This window comes from Xiphophorus maculatus, chromosome 21 (assembly GCF_002775205.1).
Source record: "Xiphophorus maculatus strain JP 163 A chromosome 21, X_maculatus-5.0-male, whole genome shotgun sequence".
Taxonomy (NCBI): domain Eukaryota; kingdom Metazoa; phylum Chordata; class Actinopteri; order Cyprinodontiformes; family Poeciliidae; genus Xiphophorus; species Xiphophorus maculatus.
Window position 1 is genome coordinate 14733976 of NC_036463.1, and position 24170 is coordinate 14758145.

At 41.4% G+C, this 24170-nt stretch overlaps 1 protein-coding gene across 8 annotated transcripts in view; it reads right to left on the minus strand.

Annotated features, from left to right (window-relative positions):
• Positions 1-24170, minus strand: part of zfhx4 (zinc finger homeobox 4) — a 98011-nt gene that overhangs the window by 65262 nt on the left and 8579 nt on the right. For 2 of the 8 annotated variants that reach the window (XM_023326722.1, XM_023326714.1), the window contains exon 1: positions 19844-20264. The exons of 1 other annotated variant lie outside the window; for it this stretch is intronic. The gene's annotated coding sequence lies outside the window, so the exon portion shown is untranslated. Of the gene's footprint in view, positions 1-9157; positions 9177-13336; positions 13516-19843; positions 20265-23374; positions 23513-23640; positions 23660-23716; positions 23850-24170 lie in introns of those variants that run through there. 5 more of the 8 variants (XM_023326716.1, XM_023326719.1, XM_023326718.1 and 2 more) reach the window with 5 other exon arrangements.

Below are 24170 nucleotides of genomic sequence, written 5' to 3' on the forward strand. Positions count from 1 at the left end.
TAGAAAACAACAATCTTATTCTTTATGAGAAATAAAAATGGAGGAGAATATCACCAGTCCAGAGTTACTAATGGAGAGTGTGCAAAGGAAAGTCATCACATTGACCAGAATGAAGCACAACAGAGTGAAATATATAGCAAAACACTACAAAAACAAAAACAGAAATCAAAGACGATCTCTATCTACAATAATTACTTGTTTTTTATGTAACTTAGGACAGCTTAAAGTAAAGATTCACAAAGAATGACCAGATCACAAAGGACCAGCTTCCATGAGGAATGATGTTTGGAATACCAGTGAGATGTTATCAATCTTGGATTGCAGCCGATCTTTCAACCCCGCTTTACATCTATCCCTTGGCTTTTCACAACAAGGTACAAATGCTAAGCTACCAACAAACACACAACAAAGGAAATATCATCCTAAATCCAGTGGCACTCACTCAAGTAATTATATGGTGTAATCACAAGCATAATGTCTTTCAAAAAGCTTAAGATCCACAACTATATTTCTACTAAAATACATTATTGTTGAGACACTTACTTTAAATGACAACTATCCCTGTTTCTTTTTTTCTTGAGGCAGAACTTCATTCAGAAGCTTGAGTGTAAATGGGCTACCCTTAAAAGAAAACCTTAAAGAGCTATGTTAACCTTTAACCCAATCCACCTGCTGCTTAACTCTCTTTTGTTTCTGTCTGCGTTTTCCTCATAACAAAGCCACAAAGCAATTAGGGGATTAATCCACAACAATCCAGGGCTAAACAAAGCTGGTGGGAGGGACAGTAAAAGCGTGAGGAATGAAATCATTTCAGGGTGCATGTGTGTGCGTACGTTTGCTACAATCAGGTTTAATCTGATATATCCAAGAGATAATTCCATTGGACCATTAATACTAGAGAAATTGTGTTTCTGTCTCACTTTGCATATTTATGTTTGTCAGATTAAAGACAAAAATACAAAAAGGAGATAAACAATGTGGCAATCAGTTACACGTGGATGCAACAGAAGGAAAAGAAATAAACATGTAATATGTTCATGACATCATCGACTACCAAGTATAAGAACTGAAAGCCCACCACACCAGGATTAAATATATACATATATATACTGTATATACACAAACATCTATTGTGTAGATTTAGGCATAGGTTTTTAATAACCTTTTTTGTTGTTTTTCTGCTTTATTCAACAATAACTGCTGTCGTCATCCACATCACGTACCTCAACATGCAAACACACATGTTTTTATGTTAACTCTAATTGTAATTGCAAAAGCATTAGCAGCAATTAGCCTTGCATTCTAATACAAGGAGATGAAATGGGGCAACTGCATCAAGCCGCAAGCATGTATGGTAATGACGCACACATGAAGTTCCTACACTAATGTATAAGCATAGCATAGACTTTGCTGCGTGGTTGTCTGAAATACAATTGAAATGTTGTGGTGGTGTATGGAAAGAAAAACGTTCGACAAAAAAAGGCTTCTAACATTTTGTTTCAACTTTTTTTTTGTTTATATCAGTCATAGTTTGCGTCCCAGAAATACTAAAATAAAATGTTGTGCTTCTTCATGATGTCTCACAAACCCACAGTTGGATGTTTTCATATCTTTCTCCAGTGTCTGTCTTCCAAAGAGCCTGTTTAACATGTGATTGTGGGTAAAGCCTCTCCCCAGCAGTGGGTTTGATGGGTAATGCGACACATACAACAGGATTTACTACATGTCAGTGGTGTCATTTTGCTTCTTAGTTCATCGGGGAGCGACCTCTTTGAATTGTAGCTCGGACATAAAACATTGTGGTTTATGAATTATGCATCTCTTTAAGAATGGAATTATGTCTTACAGTTAAGCCAGTGTGTTAAGCACTTGGAACTGACACATCATCCCCCCTAATGCTAACAGGTTAAGAGCTGTTTACATGTGCGCTGCCTGCCAACAATAACATAAGAGTCAATTATTTTTCTTACCTCTGATTCCAATTGACCCCGCAACGTTTTTTCCATAAATAAAGCACTGACAATGTCCAGAACATGTAGTGATAAATGTTTGGTGTTAAATACATCATTTTTGCTTTTAGTTAGGTGTACTCAATGTTTCTCGCTTCATTCAAGGCAAACAGCTAAGGGGAAGCGTTTGTTAAAGTAAAAATGAATAAAAATGCAGAATAGTCAAACAGGCCCATAAACCACATATTAATTCTGAATTCCCCATGACTGACTGTGTGTAAGTGTTGTAACTTGTCATAGTTTCTTAGCTAGGAAGAGGTTAAATATGGCACAAGATCTTTCAATGTTTAAATGTCTCAATATTTCTGCATGTGACTGTGGGGACATTAAACAAACTAACTGTTTCTGGCTTCACTCCCTGATCGCTATGTTCAAAACTCTTAATCTGAAGCACAAAACAGACAAGTTTCTGAGTTGTTTTATGGAGTACACTACTAAAGATGCAGTTGGGCTGACAGTATATTATGAGCATTCAAAGACTCTCCACAATCACTAAAGGTTTTTTTGTCCTTTGTTTTTTTTTAGTGGCAGCCATATAGGCACCTTCTAAAACAAAGGAGACAAACAACTAGTAAGCATTGTCAGCAGACCTCGGCTGGTTAAGCAATACTAAACTTTACGGTCTGCTTAAGGGACTCCTAGCAGAACCAAACTAAGCTGCTTGACTGTATTTATTCAGTTCAATTTCAAAATTTTAAAAGCACAGCTTGAGATGCATGTAGAATTTATGTAGAAATTATCTGTGAAAACACAAAAAACAACATTTTGATTGCTTTTCTGTTATGAGGACCTAGTTAGAATTAGCCGTAATTAAAAACCACAATATGTAGATTAGTAAAACCTGAAGTGGATTATTCTACAATAAGAATTTCTCATCTGTTTTTTTTTGTTCTGTGAACTCAATATTATGCTGTCTTGTCTCTTCAGCTGAGTGTACTGTTATGGTTACAGACAACTCACTGCATTCTCTTGATAGTAAACAAACCAGACAAGTCCATCACCAGTTTATCTGAAGTTAAAGTTTAGTTTTAGATACAAAGATGCTCAACATTCACCAATCCATAAAGTACTTGTAGTCATCTCCCTTCTAACTGCTCTTCAGTGTCTATGCTTTCACACCTTTTTCAGCAGCAGTACCCATTTGTCCTTCTTTTAAGGCAGATCATATTACTACCAGCTAAGAAACATTCCTGTTTCTCTCCCCCACTGGCTTCCTTCGCTCTGCTAACCAACCAGACTACTTTCATTTGCAGAAGAGAAACAGACAGACAGATACATAGAGAGAAACTAACAATGAAGGGCTTTTTTTCCACAATGCAGAAACAGTTCCCTTCTTTTAACAGGAGAACAAAGGAGGTGGCCTGAGCTGCTCCTACCTCTGTTTTTTAATTAAGCATGTCCCCCTTGCTTTCACACATATACACATGGACACTGGCTGACACAAACACACACCTACACGCACACGCAGTGAGACAGACACACATAACATTAAGGTAATTAAAGTGGCAGATCAGATCCACTGAGAGGCAAATAATAGCCCAGGAATGCCTGCTTTGGACACCGCAAGTTCTGATGGGTGAAAGGGGCTAAGAAACTCCTTAGCCTTTTGTTTTTCTCCACCCGCCCCTTTGCTCTTTCCCTTATCCTTCCATCTGCTTTTCAGTAGCCCCCTGAGAGGCCGAGAAGCAGTCAGTGGGAGGGGATTTCTTTTTTATTTTAGTCTTTTACAACTTTTCATCTTTTAGACTCAAATTAATCATAGTATGCTTCCATTTCAGCTTGACGCTACAGAAGCTAAATGCAATAGTCTACACAAAAACAAAGTTGCATACATGCTTCCAAATATGCTAAAGCACGTCTTTTAGGATTTTTAGCTTATACATGTATAATTAATACGCTGATACAACAGGGCTCCAACAATATGCAAACCTTTCAGACCTGAGCTACTGAGCAGGTGCTGATGTCACGGTCTCCTCCTGTTTTCCCTGTCTTGTCAGGCTATCGCGCATTAGCCGGAGTCACAGCCTGTTATATGTCAAACCTGTAATTGCAGTGTCGCCACACTGCCGTCTTTGTTTACACCGCAATCTGCTGGATTCAAATTCTTCATCGCTTACTGTCTGACATTTTATTTCAAAGGCAACAAGTGCTATTAAAGCAGTGGTGAATATTTACAGCCTTTTATAAATACTGGGATTTGACATATCCTTGATCTGTGAGGCGGACGGCAAAGTTCAAAAGTACTTTTCTTTTACTCTTGTTTGGCTGAGGGAATGTGAGAACACATTTAATGAGTGGTAAGAATACAACCAGGCCAAATGTCCGACGCGACCCAAGACGGCTAATGTCAAACAACAAAGTCAGAGGACAGCATGAAACTATAGATGTGTGTCCATTCTTTAAGGTCTCCAAGAAGGTTAGCCCTCTCCCTGCATGTGGCCCCTCAGTCCGACACCAAATCTTCTATCAAAATGTCACCGAGCATTAACCAAAGACAAAGGGGAGAGACGGAATGAATGTCGCTGCATCCATCTCCCACTGTCAGCGCCATGAATAGGCCTACTCTGTCTAATTAGACCTGTTTATTTGTTGCCATGCAAAGATGAAGGGACGAAAAACAAACTGGATAAAGGAGGAGGAGAATTACCTCCCTTCCTCACAATGCAAGAGAAGCTTCGGTTGCCATCAAAGAGCCCCGGTGCATGTATGCACTAACACATATGCACATGTGCACATGATCACAGAGGAGAGCCTAATGCTCTGTTTAAAATCTTAAAAGAAAGGAGAGAGGGAGAAAATGGGAAAGGATAGGAGCGGTGGGGGGGTAGTGCTTTTAGCATGACCAACTGTTTTTTGTCTTCTTTGCTCCTTAACACACACAAAGGGTTTTAATGCAGCCTCTGTTTGTGGCCTAAAGGTGTAATATTAGACACAAGTTTCAGTAGATCTTAGCAGTGCCTCCCCACACCCTTTTTTGTCCCCCTGTCCTCTCCGTTGTGTCTCCTTTGTGAGCAAAGGCCTTCATTACCAAGAAACACCTTGTCATTATTGCATTGGACAGCCCAGACATCTTAAGATCCACTTTAACACAGTAATCCTGTGAAACAAATTACTCACACTGCTAAAATGTCTTTTAGAAAAATTTGGAAAACCTAAGGCTGGTTTACATCAACAATGATACGGGACTGTTAAATGCGAATGAAAGAAAAACAAGACTTACAGGGCGTGGGGTTATGAGGGGAGAATGTGGAGGACAGAAGAGGCATTTTTATCCTTTTCTGAGACCAGGTATGTGGGTTCTATCCCTCAGGTTGATGACAAGTAAATTGGTCTCATTGGTTGCTCAGGTAACATTACACCTAACTCCCCTCTGGCTGATATTTCATTGTTAGGGAGAAAAAAAAACCCAAAACAAAACAAAAAAAAAAAAATAGGTTGACATTGGAGATGAAAAGAAACAAATGAGATTCATGTATGCAAGTGTACATGTATAGGCAGACCAGAAATTATTGTATGTTGTTGTCATCATTAACCTTCTTAACAATCCATGGCAATTTGAGTCTTTTTGGATGTGATTGAGAACTGATTACAGAAGCTTCTGTCCAAACGTCAACAAGACAGACCCAAAGACATTCACTCCAAAGATTTCCAATTCAGTTTGCGATACTTGTGTAGACTGCTTACCCTAAAGGTCAGTGTCGGCGATTATCTGCTGCTTGTACAGCTTCATAGAGACAAAGTTTAATGGATTAAAGGCAACTTTGACTGGATTTAACATTCTTACAAGTGGACTTTGGGCTTACGCAGGCCAGTTTAAATATATACCCAGGCCTCACGGCTTTGAATAGGCTATATTTCAGACTAAATTCAAAGAGAAACACAAAAATAAACAGTGAGACACTGCTGGGTCACAGTCCCCACTTACTGCCCTTGCTAAAGATTTTTTCTGGCATCAAAGGAGAAGCCAATCTACATAGCTAATGCCTCCACTTTTTCCCCTCCCTTTGCACGAAGTGAAAACAGCAAAGACCGAGCGGAGTGAAAAAAAAAATGGGGATTTTTCTTTTGCCGACAATCTGGAAACACTCTCCAGTTAATTAGCGTTGATTGGAAATGAACCGCACAAACAAAGGGCAGCCTATGTCCTGGCTATTACAACCAGGCATGCTTGTGTGCACGTGCACCAAAGGTTACTTAAGCCACCTTGGGAGTGCAAGATGCTTGCAGCTTGATGATGTGGACTCTTCTCACTTTTTTTTATTTTTACTTCCCCATTCTGCCCCCCCCCCCCACACCCATTGCTCCTCCAACGAAGCCCAGTGCTGTGAAGAATGTGTGACGACCTCCACTGCCAGGGAGCAAAACTTCCAGCCCCTGATGCCACAAAAGCCAAGAAGGTAATTAAGTTTGAAAGAATAGAAGCACTACCACAAACAATGTGGCAGTGTCCATGGGGAGGGATATATGTGTGTGCGCGTTGGATGGGGGGTGGGGGGAAGTTCATAGGGTGGGGGTCAGAAAAGCCATTAACATTCAGGGGCTGGGTGAAAGAGAGGAACGAGGGCAAAGGGGAACCGAGGATGGCATTCGTTCTCTTTTTGCTTCCCCGTCTTTCTCTGTCGCAGCATGACTCGCTCGTTCATTCGCATTATTTATCTCTCTCCTTTTTATTTTTTTCTCAATCAGCCTAACAGCTGGCATGAACCCCCTGTTCCTCCCTCAACATCACTCCTACCCATATGAAATATCTCCGTTTTGCTTTATTTTACGTCCCTTCATTGGGTGGGTGTCTGTCCTTGTTAAGTGAGGGGTTCCCCCAAGCACAAACCTTCAACCACGCACACAGTTTCAAACTAGCCTCTGACTGTCTGCATGTTCTGTCTTCAGGCTAAAGCATCCAAGAAAAGTCTGACAGGTATACAAGGCATCCTGGTTGGATACCACTTGAGAGCACTAAGGACAAACTGAATTAGCACCCCTCAAACGCATGCTTACACATGCAAACATTTGCATTATGCGATCCCAAAGAAATACACAGGGAGCTTTCATCTTTTTTGCCACATCTCCAGAACAGCAACAAAACTCAATTAGCAAAGAATGTAATTTTATTTACAGAGTTCCAAGTAATCACACACACACACACGTCCCCACACCCCCGCACGCATTCACACACGCAGACTTGCACAGTTTAGGCAAACTGTCCCTCTCCCACGTGGTTGGAGCTAAGAAAGAAGTATTCATCGCCCATGCGTGTGTATGTGTCGGCGCGAGTGAATCCGGGTGTGTGGCTGCGCGAGAGCGGGTGTGGGCATGTGTGTGTTTTTTACAGTGGAACGATCATGAGACGCATTTACGTCAGATGAGTGATTCAGGCTAACCACTGCTAATTTCAATGAAGGCTTCTTCTCAGGATGGATGGGCTGCTGTGAGAATGAGAAAAGTTAGCAATCGAGTGGAGCAAAACTCAACTTGAGAGCGTGTCTGCAGATCTTTCCACTTCTACTATCAACTTCTGGACAACCGACGAAAGCAAGTCACCTTCTAATTGTGGTGTTGCAGTGTTATGTGTGTACTAATCTGTTTCGCTTTGTCTCTGCATCTCACCAAAGACGTGGATTAGTGCTAAAATGATGACTGCTTAATCCTTGATTTGCCTGTGCTAAATAAATATTAATCTTCCCTGCTCATCATGCTCTTGCAAGGTACAACATACACAATATGAGAGGGTTAAGCTGTTACATAAATCATAGCCTTATCTTTTGGATGAGACCAAATCATGAGACCATACACACACGCCCGCACGCAAACGCACACACCTCCTCTCTACAAAAACACATCAGGCTGAAGGGGTTGACAGTGTGGGATTAGTTGCCTCTGAAATTAATAATCCTGCTAAATACAAATCCTTAAAAAAAAATCTCTAACATCTCTAATGTTTTAGAGGTGCATAGATACACACAAATATTTCTAAGTTGCATTGATTAGTTTTTGTGTGTGTGTGTGTTTTGTTTTTAATATATATATATATACATCTCACCCTGCCTCTCAGTCAGTTTGTTTGGACATACACATTTGAGACCATAAAAAGTGAAAGCTGTCGTTGCCGAAATCTCTCGCCCAAACACACACACTTAAATCGACAAGGCCTTGGTGGTGCAGCTCAGAAGAGGTTAAGCAAACACAGTCCATGTCAGTCAAGGGTAGTGTGCAGAAAGCAGCCTCTGACGCAGACACTTCATATCCAACAGGCAAATATAAATGATAGGGTTATGCTGCAGTCAATAACACCAGAGTCAGGTTCTCTGCTAATGTTACAAAATAAAAACTGCAAAACACCATGAACATGTATATTAATGTAAGATTGTGTGAATGTTTATGACTTGACACAATATCCACGAGTAGAGAAAGCAAAAAAAAAAAACATGATGTAATTTTCCAGCTCTCAAATATCTTTTGCAAGACCAGTAGGTCCTGCTGATTCTCCGAAGGCTATTATTAAGCACTACAAACTAATGTAGCAACTCCTGCTACTTGTTGCCAAATTCCTTTTAAGGAAAAAAAATGTCACAAATGTTGAGCTAACTGGTGAAAGATTTCTTTCGGAATCAAGCGACAACATGGAAATATGTCTGGACACAGAAAACACTGTGCAAGTCAACAGGTTTTACAGCAGTCGTGTGTTTGCCGGGTGTCTCAAATGCTTATTATTACTCAATTATGGCCTAAGCAGGTAGGGACACCTCGTCTCTCCTGTGTGTTGCAGTCAGCTGATTTATGTTTGCAGAACCTGTCCTTATCAGACTGATTACAGTCCAAGGGGAGAGAAAAGACGAACCAAAAACTGTCCGCAGATATTTTATTGTCCTTTCTCAGAAGTGCTTACCCAATCCTCCGCAAATCTTCTGCTTCCTTTGAAAACAAAGTTTAAAGTTCAGGTCCCCACTGTTTTCTAAAGACAGCACTCGACGGGGCCCTGGCCCTGTCATTATTTTCATAAAAATAATCATAGGGCAGGTATCCTGACTGACGCCACGAGCTATGCGCCGCTGACTAAAACATCTCCTGAACACCTCTCTAACACGCCACAAAAAGATCATTAATGTCTCGAGCTTTTTCAACAGGAAAAAAAAAAAAAAAAAAGTGCTTACCTTACATTAGAAAAAAAAGAACATATGAACACCCATTTAGCCTCATACAGATGGAAGCAGAAACAGGGGGTGTATGGAAAAACACACAATACCTTTTGGGCTTTCCAAGAGCTTGACTACTCGTGACAGGTCTAATTTCTGGACCCAGGGAATTACTAATTAACTTAAGCTTTCAGCTCTCTATTTAATTAGAGAGGTCTCCAAATGAACTTTAGACCAAAGCCATTTGCTTTTTAAACAAACCCCCTTTTTCTGACAGCTGTTGTGAGTTTGCCCTCTTCTCACAAAAAGCCCACAAGCAAAGCTCAGTTGTTATTTATGCCGTCGCAGGCTCTTTCTGTAGGAGGATAGAAAGGGAGCTTCGAGAGAAAAGGAAGCACAAAAACAAAATAGAGCAGAGACGTGGAAAAGTGTACAATTTAATTGGATTTTACTACAAACAAACAACTGCCACATGTAATTAGCATAGTTTTAGATTAACGCCACAATATTCCTTTATCAAATAAACACCCCGTCTAGGCCAGCCTGCTGAGAAAAAAAACTGATAAAAAAAATGGACCCATTACCTTAGTTCCTTTTTCTTATATCTAACCAAAAATAGAACCAAATTTAAATCATTTTGTTGGCCTGTGTTTAAAAAATTGGAGCGTTGCTCTTTACACGACAAGTAAATGTACAAACGCCATAGATTCTGAATACTAAAGAAAAATAACATTTTATCAAAAAATGAAATGCAATGTTTCAAGTGCAAATGAAAAGTTATGCTTCTCATTTCAAAATATGCTAAATGGAAAGTTAGGGTCTCCAACAACCTTAAGACTAACAGACCATCCATCACCGCGCCGTGGCAGTTGTTTAGGTATAACATTAAGGAAGAGGTCCATTCTTCAAAATACTTTGCTTTTTTAGCCGCTCCTCCAAAGCCTCTCTAATATCTGCTCATCTTTGCCGTGGTGAAACAAAGCAAAACTCCCCTCACTATTTAGTCTAGGTGCAGAGAACTGATACATCAGTGAAAACCGCTGACAAAACGAGCCTTGTTAATACCTGCAATTTCATATACAAGAACATTCCTGTGCCTGCTCTGCTCTTCTTCTTTTACTGTCACAGAAAAGAGGAGTCTTGTCTCTTTCTCTTTTTTTTCTCCCCCCCCCTTTCTGAAAAAGCAAATAATTTAAGATTATTCCACAGCTGGTGCCAGGCCAGAAAAAGAAGTTGGGTTCTGAGAGGGATACTTTTGGCTTAAACCTCCTTGGGGAGTTGTGGAGACACATGTTTGCTTCTCTGCTTTGGAACAGACTGAGACCAACACAAGGAAAATAAATCGTTTGACAATTTATTTTATTGCTATTAATCCAGCAAATACAAATTGGACACAACCAGACTTTTTTAGGGAGGCCTTTCCGAGTGAGTATTTTAGCAACTGGAACAGAAAAGTGTTATTTGTAATTTAATCCTTAGCATACCATAGAGAAACTTGTTTTTGCAGGGACGTCATGCACAGTCATATCGCTTTTTAATGCCATGTCAATAATTTCCTGAAATTATGCATTAGGGCTGTTTTTTATGTCAGTGGAATCTGGAATTTAATACTAATCAGAACAAGTGTTTCCATGCAATCCAAATCAAATTCCTTAGTTTCTTCATTTCAACTCTCATTACACTGTTTGTTTAAGGCCACAAGTCATGCATAATTAATTAGCCACTTATTCCCTGGCAAACCTTGCCAATGGCCTTGATATCCACATGCAATTGCCTTCAGGAATACCAAATGTCAATCATGTCACAAACCTGCAATATATATTCAAACACTGACACATACAGAAAAAAAGTGAATTAAAAAGAAAGCAAGATTTATCTGATTTATAAATTTTAATGATTATTCCCTATTGACACAGTCTCCGTGTTTTCTCAGACTTCAGTCTTTCCTTAAGGTCTATTAATGTGCACATCTTGTGACTGGGCTCTCTGCCTTTTCAATCCTTTCCTTTGTCTTTGGCCAACAGGGAAAAGAATGTATCATTTGTCATGAGATGTCTTATGCTATTGTGGGGTGTTTTTTTTTTCTTTCTCAAACCTGGAGAGACTTAGTCATTCATCAACTTTTTTATTGTTTCCCCTTCCAAGCTCAGAGATTGCTGCCTCCTCTGTTTGAATGAAGTAGTTGTGCATATTTGTCATGGTTTTGTTTTTTTATCTCTCCAGCTTTCATAGCTCCGAAAATACTTCTGAGAGCAATCGATAGAACGTGGCATATAACCTTTTGTACCGCGTATTGTTTTCTTGGTAAGTACAGGAGGGACAAACCTTTCTAAAATAAAAGGCTGCTGAACACTTTGGTGAATATGTGAGGTAAGGACTTTGAGGCTCTCACATGGAGTTAAAGAGCTGAGGAAGTGTCCTTGACAGTGAATGTATTTTGAATTGTAGAGGACAATCAATGTCAGAGCCTGACTGTCTGGCCAGCATAAACTTTTTTTACTTCTTGTCACAATACCATGTACTGTATTCTTTATTAACATGAATACGTGTCTTTTCTTTTTATTTTACGGTGAACATTTTAAACTGATCTGATTTGCATTCAGCCCTTGATCTGAAATATCCGCTTATTCTTCATGGCAAAATAACTTAAGCTCCCTTTGTGTCCAGCCACAGATTTGATTCTGAACTTTGACTGGGTCATTTTAATAGATGGATATGCTTAAATCTAAACCTATCCATTGTGGTTCAGTGTTTTGTTCCTGCTGTTCAAGTTTAAGTCTTTTGCGTCTATAACTTTTATTTCTAAGACTGGCCTACATTTAACTCCATTCATCTTTTTGTTGACCCTGTCCAGTTTCCTTCTTCCTGCTAAGGTCTCCACAGAGTAGCTGGATTAATACAGACAATTATTTACACACAAAAGAGTTTGATTTATTAATTACGTGATTTAGAAGGCACACGGTTGGACTGATTTTTTTTTTAGAGTAACAGAGTAAGGGGGCCTGAATACACTCACACACTTCTTTTCAGATTTTTAGTCGTAAATTAATTGAATACCACACCTTTTTGCTTTTACTTTATATGTTCAATAATATGTGAAAATAAACTGACTTGTGCCAATTTAAATAAAACAGCACACTATACTGTGTATATTATGATATGCAGTATGAAATTAGTAGATTCTCTTTGCATTCAAACTGCCTAGTAATTTTTTGTTCACTCTCAGTATCAGAGCACCTGTCAGAGAGGAAAAGAAGAACGTCTACTGATGAGAGATGAGACAAAAAGCAAAGGAGAACATGAGACAGACACACCAAAAGGACATACAGAGAAAGCAATCAGCAATACAAGAGAGAGGCCTCATTTTTTTCAGTCTATTTTATTTGACCTAAACCTGAGAATCTCTGCCACCCCCAAGGCCCTCAGGACCTCAGATCAAACAGATAGAATACTCAAACACACAGCCCTGATTGTTCTTTCCCCACCCTCTGAAATCCCCCCACTTCCACTTGGAAATGAAAAGAATAAACATATTATTCCAAATACTCAGACCCGTGTTTTTCCATGGCTAATATCCTGTATGGGATGGCTGATGCAAAATAGGCAGGAGAGCCTGAGAACGGGACAGAGCACAGAGGGTAGAGAAAAATCCCCCACTTTCTATTTTCCCTTAAGAGACCAATGAAGGCCTGTCGAGATGAGAGAAAAAGAGAGAGAGGGAAAGAGATGGAGACATGAGAGAGAGGGTAACGCAATCCTTGCTGGCGCTGGACCAACAGCAACAAAAACATTTAGATAACCGCGCTCAATAATGAACGATTTCAATGAGGACAAAAATTACATTTCCTACAGATAACATGCCCCCTTCCCATAACAGAGTCAAAAGAGCCTTGAAACCACGTCATGCTGAAGAGTGGTGCACTAGAGTATTATGTTAGGGGAGGGTTTTAGTAACTATATTAGTATCCTTTTACCTCGCCAGAGACAGTTCTTTTACTGGTTGAAAGAAGTTGCCAAAGCTGAGAGACAGGAAAAATATAGAGCCTTTACAACAATCTGACTGGAGCTACAAGAAAAGCAACAAATCTCTCCTTAACTGACTCGGCCTGTGCTGTAGCACTACCAGCAGCGTGGCTCACAATATTACCGAATGTCAATACACACCACAAGGGCCACTCCAGATAAAACTCCACGTACACATAACTCAGGATCTCTGCAGCACACTTGATCCTCACAGGTGGTGTGGGTCACGGTGAGAATGGCATCCCCACCTTTCTCATCCACTAAGCACTCACTTCCTTTCAAGCCAAAATCTGTCAAGTTGCTTGAGAGGGGAAGAGGCAAGAAAAGAGGAGATATAGCGTGGAAAGGAGGCAGAGAATAAGAGAGCAAGTCTTTGTCCTCTTCCACTCAGCTCCAGCGTGTTTCCTCCTCGGGTCTGTCCGGGGGATTAGCATATGAAAGGCGAAGGAAGGCGTGCAAAAGGTCAAAGAAAGAGTATCCCATCCAATGAGAGACAACAAAAACAGGCCACACCGGCCTTTGTGCTGCTCATGTTCTCCACCGTCTAACCTCATGCCCCTCCCTTAACCCTGGATCATTTCCATACACCAGAAGATGACGGTTGATCATAAATTACTTACTATGTCGAGCTGGGTCATATGGTAGTCACGGTGGCGATTTTAAACCACCCTGGCAGGCCCTCCGAGCTCACACACACACATACACACACACGCCCACACGCACTCGCGGGCGATCACATAAAACACACCTGCTTCGAAATTTCACAGTTGCCTCAGTCTGGGTGATATCCCACCAAATCCTCGGCAAACATCTCAATAAAGAAAAATGTAAGAGCAGTGTAGTTTGATTTGATCCACGAAAGCCGCTCCCTTCCTTCCATGTAAATACTACCTGAGCCTCGACCATCCACTACATAATTGTACACTCGAGTGCTTTAGGGATCCAGTTTAGTATATATATGGAGGCTTAGGGATTTTACCAGTCTCCACTGTTACTCTATTATCATACATATTGCTGCACATGACAACTTCCTTCTGCTGGAGTCTGAACAAACACCTGAAAACACTGGTCTTGAGTTTCCGGGGTTCTCCCCAGCACAGACAGTCAAGTACTAGTAGCGGCCTGGGAGACAGGGCCAAACGGAAAGAAGGAGAGAGAGGGAAGAGAGAAAGAGCAAAGGGGTAGAGCATTTCATCTCTCTTTCATCTCTGTCACCCAGTCAAGCGTTCAATGCCCCATTCAGCGCCTGCCCAGCATTATGCAAAATAATGCTAATCCCTTTTCCCGTGCTTTCACACTTGTATAAACTGCCGTTCCTGCCTCTGAAAAGCAATTATATCAGTTTACGTTCCTGTCAAAAAACAGGATTAGCATGCAAGTTCTAGTAGCACCAAACTAGGCCTAGTTTCTATCCACCTTTGGCTATCAGAAAGCATAGCACGTTAAATGTTTGTCCACCCTATTCTAATAAAGGGAAGTCAGGCTGCACGGTCGGGGGTATGGCTTTTAATGTGTTGTAATTAGATATTTAGATGAAATGAAGAGAGGGTCTGAAAGTTTCAGAGGCAGAACTCCTCGTCCTTGTTCTTCTGTTCCAAACCTCCTTAGCCAGAATTTCGGCTTTGTGAAATCCCCATAAAACAAATTCAGGGGCACTACAACACAGGGCTACGCCAGCCCCACACTTTTCTCACTTGTCTTGCTGCATGGTCTGTAAGTGTGTTGCATATGCGGCACACAAATTATCTGCTGTTCCCCCGTCCCAACATGTTGTCTCCACATGCAGACAGGCTGGACTGCACACATGCAAACACACATGGGGCAGACAGAGTGTTTTTGAATATGCAAATGCTCACAGTAGCGAAACGCTGTAAACAAGAGTCGGTGTGGACTTGTTTAATCTCAGACAATCAGGCCTTTTTTTCTACTTTTGGGGGTGGGAGGGTGCTCGGTGCACCCATCCCGACTGATGACAGATCAGGGACAAGGACATTAGTCTGGACAATTAGAAATGTCGTCATGGTGACTAATGAAATTTAGCAAAGTGGCCATCCATAGACTTAAATGACCTAGCTGGTTAGGTGCTAGCACTGGGGGCTGGCTGCTTGCTTCTGGCCTGTTGCCTTACACACACCCATTATTCTCTTTTCTGCCGCCGTGGTACAATAGACGCACTTGTATCTCAGCCGATACCCACCGGCAGTACAAGCTCTCCGCCTGACAATTTGCATATGTTAATATAATTAAGTGCTAATTACACTAAAACTCGCATATTCACAAGTACCCTCCCCGGGAGCTATGCACGAGCTTGATCTCGTTCCAAGTCTTTAACCCTCCGCCGTGCCTTGCTTGTGTGTGAGGGGGTGCGTGTGTATGTGTGTGTATGATAGAAAGAAACTGTGAGTTAGTAGTGGTGCCCCAGGGCTGACACAGGAAGCTCCCCTCTCTCAGGCATGATGCTGAGCTGCAGTGAACTTCTTAGCTTCTCCCCTGTTCAGGCCTCCCTGGGCCAGAAGACCTTGACATGACTACTACTGCACATAGTCAACCATCACAAACGCACACACACGAGTGCAAACAAAAGGTACAGATGTTGAATATCTTTGCATCAAAAAGTTAGCATTTTAAAAGGCTGCGTAATAGATGTTGCATAAAAGAAAAGCTAAGGAAGAAGAGGAGGTATAAAAGATACAGCTTGAAACAGGACATATTTACCCTAACTGTAAAAAACAAGTGCAGGTACACGTCTTTAAACTTGAAGAACTTATTTCCACCCTTGTGTAAAAGAAACACCTCTTACGTATGGAACACACTGGACTTGCCCAACACTGAAACCACAGAAAACAGGTGCCAGGAAGGACAACAGTCATTGGAGCTATCGATAAAAGACAAGAAAAAAAAAAACAACAAGATTCCCTTCAGGGAGCATGTGTGCCTGGATGTGAGAGTGTGTAGGCCTGCCGTTTTGATAATGGAGGACAGGCGGTTGTGCTTTTCACATTGTAATGGCCATGAATCAGGGAGGAAGCCAAGCGGTCGAGCTACAATTAGAGTTCTTTTGTGCCTCTTCCTCTGTCTCTTTTTCCCTCTTTTTTTCTTGCTTTCATTCGTGACACTCTACCTATCGAGGGTACGTTAAAACAGTCCACACTGCTCTGCTGCAGTGGGTGAATGAGGAGAGAATTTGGGCTGAATGGAGGAAAACTCACACTGTGCTGCTGCTGGACACGCACGGACACATGTGTGCACGATGCACGCACCAGATGGCACAGCAAGGCAAATTAAATAAACACACACTCACGGACACACGCACACACACCTATAGCCAGACAGAGGCCTCTGTGTGCACTGTCCCTTAATGAATGTCTATTGGTAGTCAGAAGGTCCAAGCTCATTTAGTTGACTCTCAATGAGATGCAGCATTATGGCTATGGTAATACGCTCCTCCCTTCCCCGATAATCATACGCAGGTCATTGTGTCAGAGTTATTCATTTCAATCACACGCGCACGCCAGATGTTATTATGCAGGAGAGTAAATCTCTCCAATGGGTGTCGATGGTTGCCTATTCAAAAGAGACGAAAAATAAAGAAGAAGAAAAAAATGGATATTGCTCCAGCAGTCCAGCGTGTAGTGAGCTATACTGCTCACTGAAGCATGACAGCTGGTAATGCAGGTTCGGATGTAGCTCCGCGTGTGTCTTTTTGAGGCAGTGGGAAGCTCCCCCTTTACTAATACCTGCTTCTCGGATTACCACAGCGTCTTAAGTATTCAACCATGCTCCTATTTTTCTATTCTGCCTTTTTAGTCAAATTGGCCGTCTTTACACTGTAAAGCAGCGATATAAACCCTCTTTACCAATGGCCTATGGGGGGATCCACGAAGAGGAACATTAAAATGCAGCGATAGCCTTGTTGCAAAGCTTCTCTCTATTTCTTTCTGTCTCTTTCTGCAGCAACGGCTTCTAAATCATCCAGCCTCCTCTATTAGACGGGAGACTTATTGAGGTAGAAACCATAAAAAATGAAGAAGGGAAATTTAATCCCTGAAATATTGATTTGCACATTAATATCAGATAGGCAGAGGGCAATCTAGCCGGGTGGAAATGACACATTGTCGACCCCTAGGAGAGGCCCGAGCCAATCTTCTAGCTGCATGTGTCTTAGACCCAGGAGTTATAGGACAGACTCAGCCCCTGTCTCTCTCTCTCTCTCTCTCTCTCGTTCCCTCTCTCCTCCTCCCAGTACCCTCTCATCCCTCTTGCCCCCCTCCATCCACACCCTTAATGAAGGCTGCAATGCTGGAAATGCATTAGCTTTTAATAATCAAGAAGCATTTTCAAGCCAACAGCTTTTGTCCTTCGAGGGCTGTCTACCCATCTTTTACACTATATATCCATGTGTGTGTGTGTGTGTGTGTGTGTGTGTGTGTGTGTTTTAATCCCTCCCTCTGCCATGGGTAAAATGAATGTTGTGAATTGCTTAACTAACAAGAAAAGAGATATACAACCAGTCTTTGAAAGTGCATCCAGCACAGAAAAACAAAAACAAGAGGCCTGGAATTCTACAATTATTATTATTTATATATATATATATATATAAGACAAAGGATAAAAATAAAACAAGAGGGGGAAAAGAGAAAGTGTCTTATTATGGAATAATATAGCGTGAGACAACACCATCATTAACTGATGAAATGCATTGCAATTAGACAGGATCATCTCGTTTCATAATAATTTTAATTCTTTTATCAGGCCTGGCCTGCGTGTTTTCGTGTGGAAATAGAGGCTTTTGTGCAAATGGAGCTGGATTGTCTGATTGAACTGAGGATCTAATCCTGTCTAATAAACATCAATCCTTTGCTTAATAAACAAGTAGGCAAATGCAACTAAATCATGAAGACGATGTAGAAGATGAGAAGTAGAGTTAATTCTATTTTCACCTTCAAATTAAAATTTTGCAAAAAATATTAATAATAATTACTATTATTATTATAACAACTATGCTAAATGTAACAGAAGATCGTTTCTTACTTATTTATCTGTCTTTTATTTATTCTACATTTGCATTTTGTTTTATTAAAATTATTGATTTCGTTATGAGTAACTACAAGCACTCACCAATCAAACGCATTTAACCGGTGTTAAGCCGTCTAAAATAATGAAAGAAATTGTTGAGGGTAAGTAGATACACTCGGAGAATAATAAAGGACAACAAAAACAGTCCTATAAAAATAAGGTCGCTCATATTAGCGCATCGTTCACCCAGAGCGACTGCTCTTTCTTGCCGTACACACACTCTCTTTGGACCGTTGCATAGCCGCGCTGGAGAATGACCAGACCCCTGGCCCTGGTGATTTTTTTTTTTCAACCTCCTGTGCGATCGATGTCCCCCCCCTGTCACTGACCACCCCTTCGAGATATATAAAAAAAAAAGAAAAGAAAAGAAAGAACAGCAACCAGGACGCAAAAACGTCAGAGAATCCACATCTATACTCCTACCCCCCCCTTTTAAAATATTACTAAACAACACTTTAAGAGGGTTTTGCAACCAGCATCTTCCAGGACTATAACAGAAGGTGAATTCGTGTAATAAAATGATAGTCGTGGAACTCGTGGCTTTTTATGAAAACAAAACAAACAAAAAATCAAGAAACAAGCTAAATAAGATTTTTTTTAAAGTTAGTTTAAATTTATTGATGTGATTAATGGTGTAAATTGAGAATGAAGTCTGTTTTTTTTTTTTTTTTGCAAATGCCAATATTTGGGAAAACCAGAAGCACCAGGAGTTATCTCTAAAGGGACTCCGTGCAGTCAGGAGACCGGCGATCGCTCTCCCCCTTCCGGGCGACGCAGCTGCCCGAGCTTCGGTAAAACAACAACAACAACAAAAAAAAAACAGACCGATCTATAAGTCCAGCAGGTCGTAGCAAATACAGTGTGCTTAAGTCGCGGATCTCTTATAAAAATAAAGCATTCCAGTCCGGTTGCTTTCAAAGAATTGCACTCTCGTAGATGAGAGAGGATCGTGTCGGGGGAGAGAAACTGATCACCTCAGTGCGTGAAAGCCGACTTGTTTAAAAAAAACAACAACAAAAAACCTGGGGTTTTAGCGCGGCGGATCCAAAACTGCGGCTTAAACTGGGCTCTCGGAGGGTTAAAGACTCATAATGGACCGGTACAATGTGTGGAAACGACAAAAACCGGACACATCGAGGGGAAAGAAGCTGGAAGCGGACATGTCCGAGCAGGGATCGGACTCCAGGAAAAAGGCAACACACATCCGCACTGCAAAGCCACAGACGCTCGTCTCGTCTCACGCTTTTATCACTAAATCCGCACACGACTCGAGACGGACTGCAATTCGTGTAAACTTTGCAAAAGACCGGTCGTGTTCGGCACGTATTCCCAGAATACACGCGTAAAAAAGAGCGTCTCCAATCCTGACAGTCGCCTGTTTTTACTGTAGCCAAAGCGCTGGAGTTGCACTAACATCACCATATCCCCCCTGTGTTGTGGGTTAAAAAACACCCAGCACCTGTTATCCGGGCAACCATGGTGTCAAAGATCCTCCACTCGGATAGATAATCGATACCCGACCCCTAAATTTAAAAACGCGCACCCCCAAACTACTCAATAAAAGTTTAAGGGAGAGGTGGAAAGGAAAAGAAAAAAAAAACTTACTTTCTTCCCCCTCCAAAAGCGTCACCTCCGCTCCACTCTTTGCTCCTGGCTTTATAAAACAGTCACATCCAGCGGCTTGCAAAATTAGACAACAAAAGACAAAAAAAAAAAAAAAAAGAAAAAAAAAACGTGGAAAATTACAATAATCCTCCAACTTTATAATGGGAAAAAAGGGGGTAAAAATCACAAATGACAAGCGGGTTTTTTTTGGAGAGCTATCCCTTATTTTGGTTCCGGTGGCGGTGGAAACGACGTGTCGACGGGGGCTGCCTCGCAGTTTCTCTCGTTGGACGGGAGGTCGGGGAAACGGAGGAAAGGAAATGAAAATCCGATATGTCTTTATTCTGCTAATTATTATCGTTTTAGCCCTGTTTAAAAAAATGGCTGATTAAGTTGAGTGCGCATGTCTTTGTGTGTCTATTTCCCGATATGCACTCTGGGAATGGGTAGAGAGACAGAGAGAGAGAGAGGGCGAACGGGAGAGAGAGAGAGAGGAGAGAGAGAGAGAGAGAGAGAGAGAGAGAGAGAGAGGAGAGGAGAGGGAGGGAGCAAGAAAAAAAAAGGAGACGGAGAGGGAGGGAGAGAGGAGAGAAGTGTAATTAGTGAGTTGATCAACAGTCTCCACATTGCAAATGACGCGCACACGGAGCCCTGGCGGCCGCAGAGGTCCATGCGCTCAGAAAATCCCATTCGTGCAGTTGCTCTCTGAGGGACCAAATCACATGTAGAACAATGGACAAACGCCTCCCTCCAATACTAATAATAACCACCCTAATGCTAAAAGTCAATCTCCGCTTTTATCCCACAATTGAAAGTTATCTTTAAAAAGATAATTCTTTTAGAATAGTTTGATTTTCTGAGAATAAGATTACCTTTAAAGTTTGCGCACTGCTGTTTTGTCATCAGCTTGATTTTATTGATTATGACACCACAGGTGAATTACGCGCAGAATGAGACTGACTGCTGCAGATTATGTGGATGGTTGCTTTTTTTTTTTTTTTTTTTTTTTAATCTTTCTGATGTCCTTATTTGATTGAATTTTAAGCAATCTGACAAAACAGACGAACGCTGTCGTGAAGATAAGAAATCAAACAGAATCGGACGGTGAAACTGGCCTGTGCCGCACATCAACACAAACCAAAACGTGTGACAAAACTCGTGTATCTAAACTTATATGCCACTTTAAAAAAATAAAAATAAAAAATGCGTATTGTGTAAATGCTACATGTATGACTATTAAAGCTTAAAAATCAAAGCCACAGAGCTTCACACTAATCCAACGCATGTCTGAAAGACATCTTGTGCCCTTTCGGGACCGCTGAGGCCCCGGGTGGGTTCAATAGAGTCAAATTGAAAAAGATCCAATATGGGGTCACCCCCCACCCCCACCCCCCTCAAAAAAATCCCCCCTAGGTGTTCAAAGCTCGGTTTATGTTTACTGTTCTCTCAAAGTGACCCGCTTATTTGACCGTATTTTCTTTTTCAATGCAAACCATTTACTGTGTTTCCCCCCATCGGGTCCCTTAATAGAGGCTTTTTTGGGGGGCTTTAGAGGAAGACTTTCCACATTCTCAAACGGGAGAGAAAATCAAGAGATCTTGTTCGCCTTCATGGAGTAGAAAAAAAAAATCGAAGCTGGGGGTGAATTGAACTGCATGAGCCGGGACTTGGGATGTGATGATAAGGCTGCTGCTGGCAAGTGAAGTACTAGGGTCTGCTTTGCAGCCACATTGACTGCACTGCACTTACACCAACTGGATCCTTAAGAAGCCAAGAGATCCGAGCCCGACCCGACCCGAGGCTGTTTATTCTGGGTTTAGAGAGGTCTCTGACAAAGAGGGGTGGGTGGGTCGAGGTGATGAACGGAGGCGTCACTTTCCACCCGGATCCAAGGCGCTTGCTGCTGCCGTGGCTGCTGTTGCTGCAGCTGCTTCCCTGTCCTCCAGGGGGGTTCTCTAGTCCCCGTCCGCCCTGGGAGGCGTCGCTCACAGACGGCTTGGAGAGTCGAGTCGACCCCGCTGCTGCAGCGAAACGCGCATATAGAGTCCGCAGGGACCTTGCGTGCGCCTACCCAAAAGCTGCAGGAAAAGGACCTATTTATCATTTGCGACTTTGCAACACCTAAATGGAGGACTTTACATAAAACGGCGTGATTTTTTTCTCTCTCTGCTTTTCTACGTTTCTGAGAGGATGTGCTTATTTCCTACTTTATAGTGATTAACTTGGTGCGCACAGTCCACATATTCAGCGGAGATGCGTTTGCTATTTTTGCTTGTTTTCTCCTAGAAAATGAGAAAGTGCAAAGTGGATTTAGACGGCTGGTACAGGCTAGCGCTTATCTTAATATCTTGCATTTTTTTTGTAAATCCCCCTCTCTGGTCTCTACCCTCCCTCTCTCCCGGCAGACGATGCTCTTTCTCCGGACGCAGCTTGACAATAGGGCGCGTTAACTAATATTTTTTGCCCTATTTCCATATCAGTACGATCCTCAATTAATTATAGATTTTATCAGTAAACTCCCGCATCTGTGTGAGAGAGTGTGGGTGGGAGTGTGTGTTTGTGTGTAAAAGAGAGAGAGAGAAAGAGGGAGAGAGAGGAAGAGAGAGATAGAGAGTGTGAGGCTCCAGTATGCTGTGTAAAGAAGATAAAAAATAATGTCTTAGAAATATTCTCGTAAATCAGTAAGAGTTAAAACTAAACATCCCAGTAAATGTGTAATTGCTAAAAAAAAAAAAAAAGAAGAAAACCCTAAAAGGAAATGTGTTTTTGTCTGTTTTGTAAACTGCTTTTTAAAAGGTAGCCCTGAACACCTTCAGTGATCTTCTGTCACATCAGGAGATCAATACCTTTGAATCGTCCGGAGACATTACCATATTGGTTTGACACACTGGGCGATGCCACGGGATGGAACTATTGTCAATCCACCAATATGTTCTCTGATCTAGATCAGACTAGAAAACTCCATTGATGCTCAGGCTGATTTAAAAAAAAAAAAAATCATAAAAGTAATCATGTCATTTTCATTCTGCATTCTGTCCCCTACAAACACCTGGAGATCTTTTCTTTTGTCTTTTTCCCCCCTCCGAAATCAAAGTCAGGTTTCCACCTTCTTTTAGTCCTGTGCGTCGGCGCCCTCATGGGGTTGCAGACCTGACCCCTCTGCTTCCCCAAAAAAAACACACACACAAAAACACCAGATCTGACCCGCAGCCTGCCCCACAGATCCTCCAGGAAGAGCACATGCAAAAGGAAGCGTCAAATTATAAAGGCCCATAAAGTAGACAAGAAGTTATGTGCCACTCTTTCAACGTCTGACACGCACCAGACACACCAACTCCGCCCAAAAAGCACAAAATTACAGTTTTCCCTCAACACTGTCCTTAAGCCAAATGAAGAAACTGGCAGAACTGTCCTAAATCAAAGACAAAATGTATAATCTTCAAAGCACGCTCTTCTAAAACAATTTCATTCAAAAGGAATAATAATAATAATAATAATAATAATAATAATAAAATAACCGATAAAATTTACCGAACGTAGACGTCAGTTCTATAGACGGGACACTCCAGAGATAAGTGACTTTCAACCTTTGACTTTTCAGCAATGAAACTCGAAAAAGTGAGAAAAACCATGAAAACAAATGACGCTCAAACATAAAGTGTCTTCATATTTTCAAAGTGAATCTTAAAGCCACCCAGCAGCGGTACGCCCAAAAAAAAAAAAAAAAAAAAGAAAGAAAGAAACGTTCATATAAAAAAAGAGAGAAAAAAAAACTTCCAAAATGTACCTCTTCTTACCTCTTTTTTTAAAAAATTCCCCCAGAAAAGCATAAAGTGGAAAAAAAGCAATATAAAACTGTAGACTCTTTGGTACCTTTGGTATAAAGCATTCCGTTTTCCTTCTTTTTTCCTGTCTTTCTCTTGCTCAGTAGCGATCCGATAATAGCATATGGAAAGTGTTTTCAAAATGCCCAGATTTGGCACATTGTCATTGAAAAGAGAGGAGCGCAGTGATGCGGTGCTACAACAGGGGAAATGAGTTGCGGATTGGACGCAGCCCGCCTCGGTGCGGACTTATCCCACTTTAATTTAATATTCCGCAATCACACACACTAGTGATGGCATATAATTCAAGGAGAAATTCAGAGGGAAGGAAATGCTTTTCTGTGTCTGTGCGCGCGCGTGTGTGGGTGTGTGTGCGTGTGTGTTTTTTACACCACTTTATTTGATTAAGGAGAAAGGCAGCACAATATTGTCTTTTTTCTCTGTTTCCCCTTTCTTCTTTTTCACTCCCCTCCCCTCCCGAGTCACATCTTAGATTCTCTTCA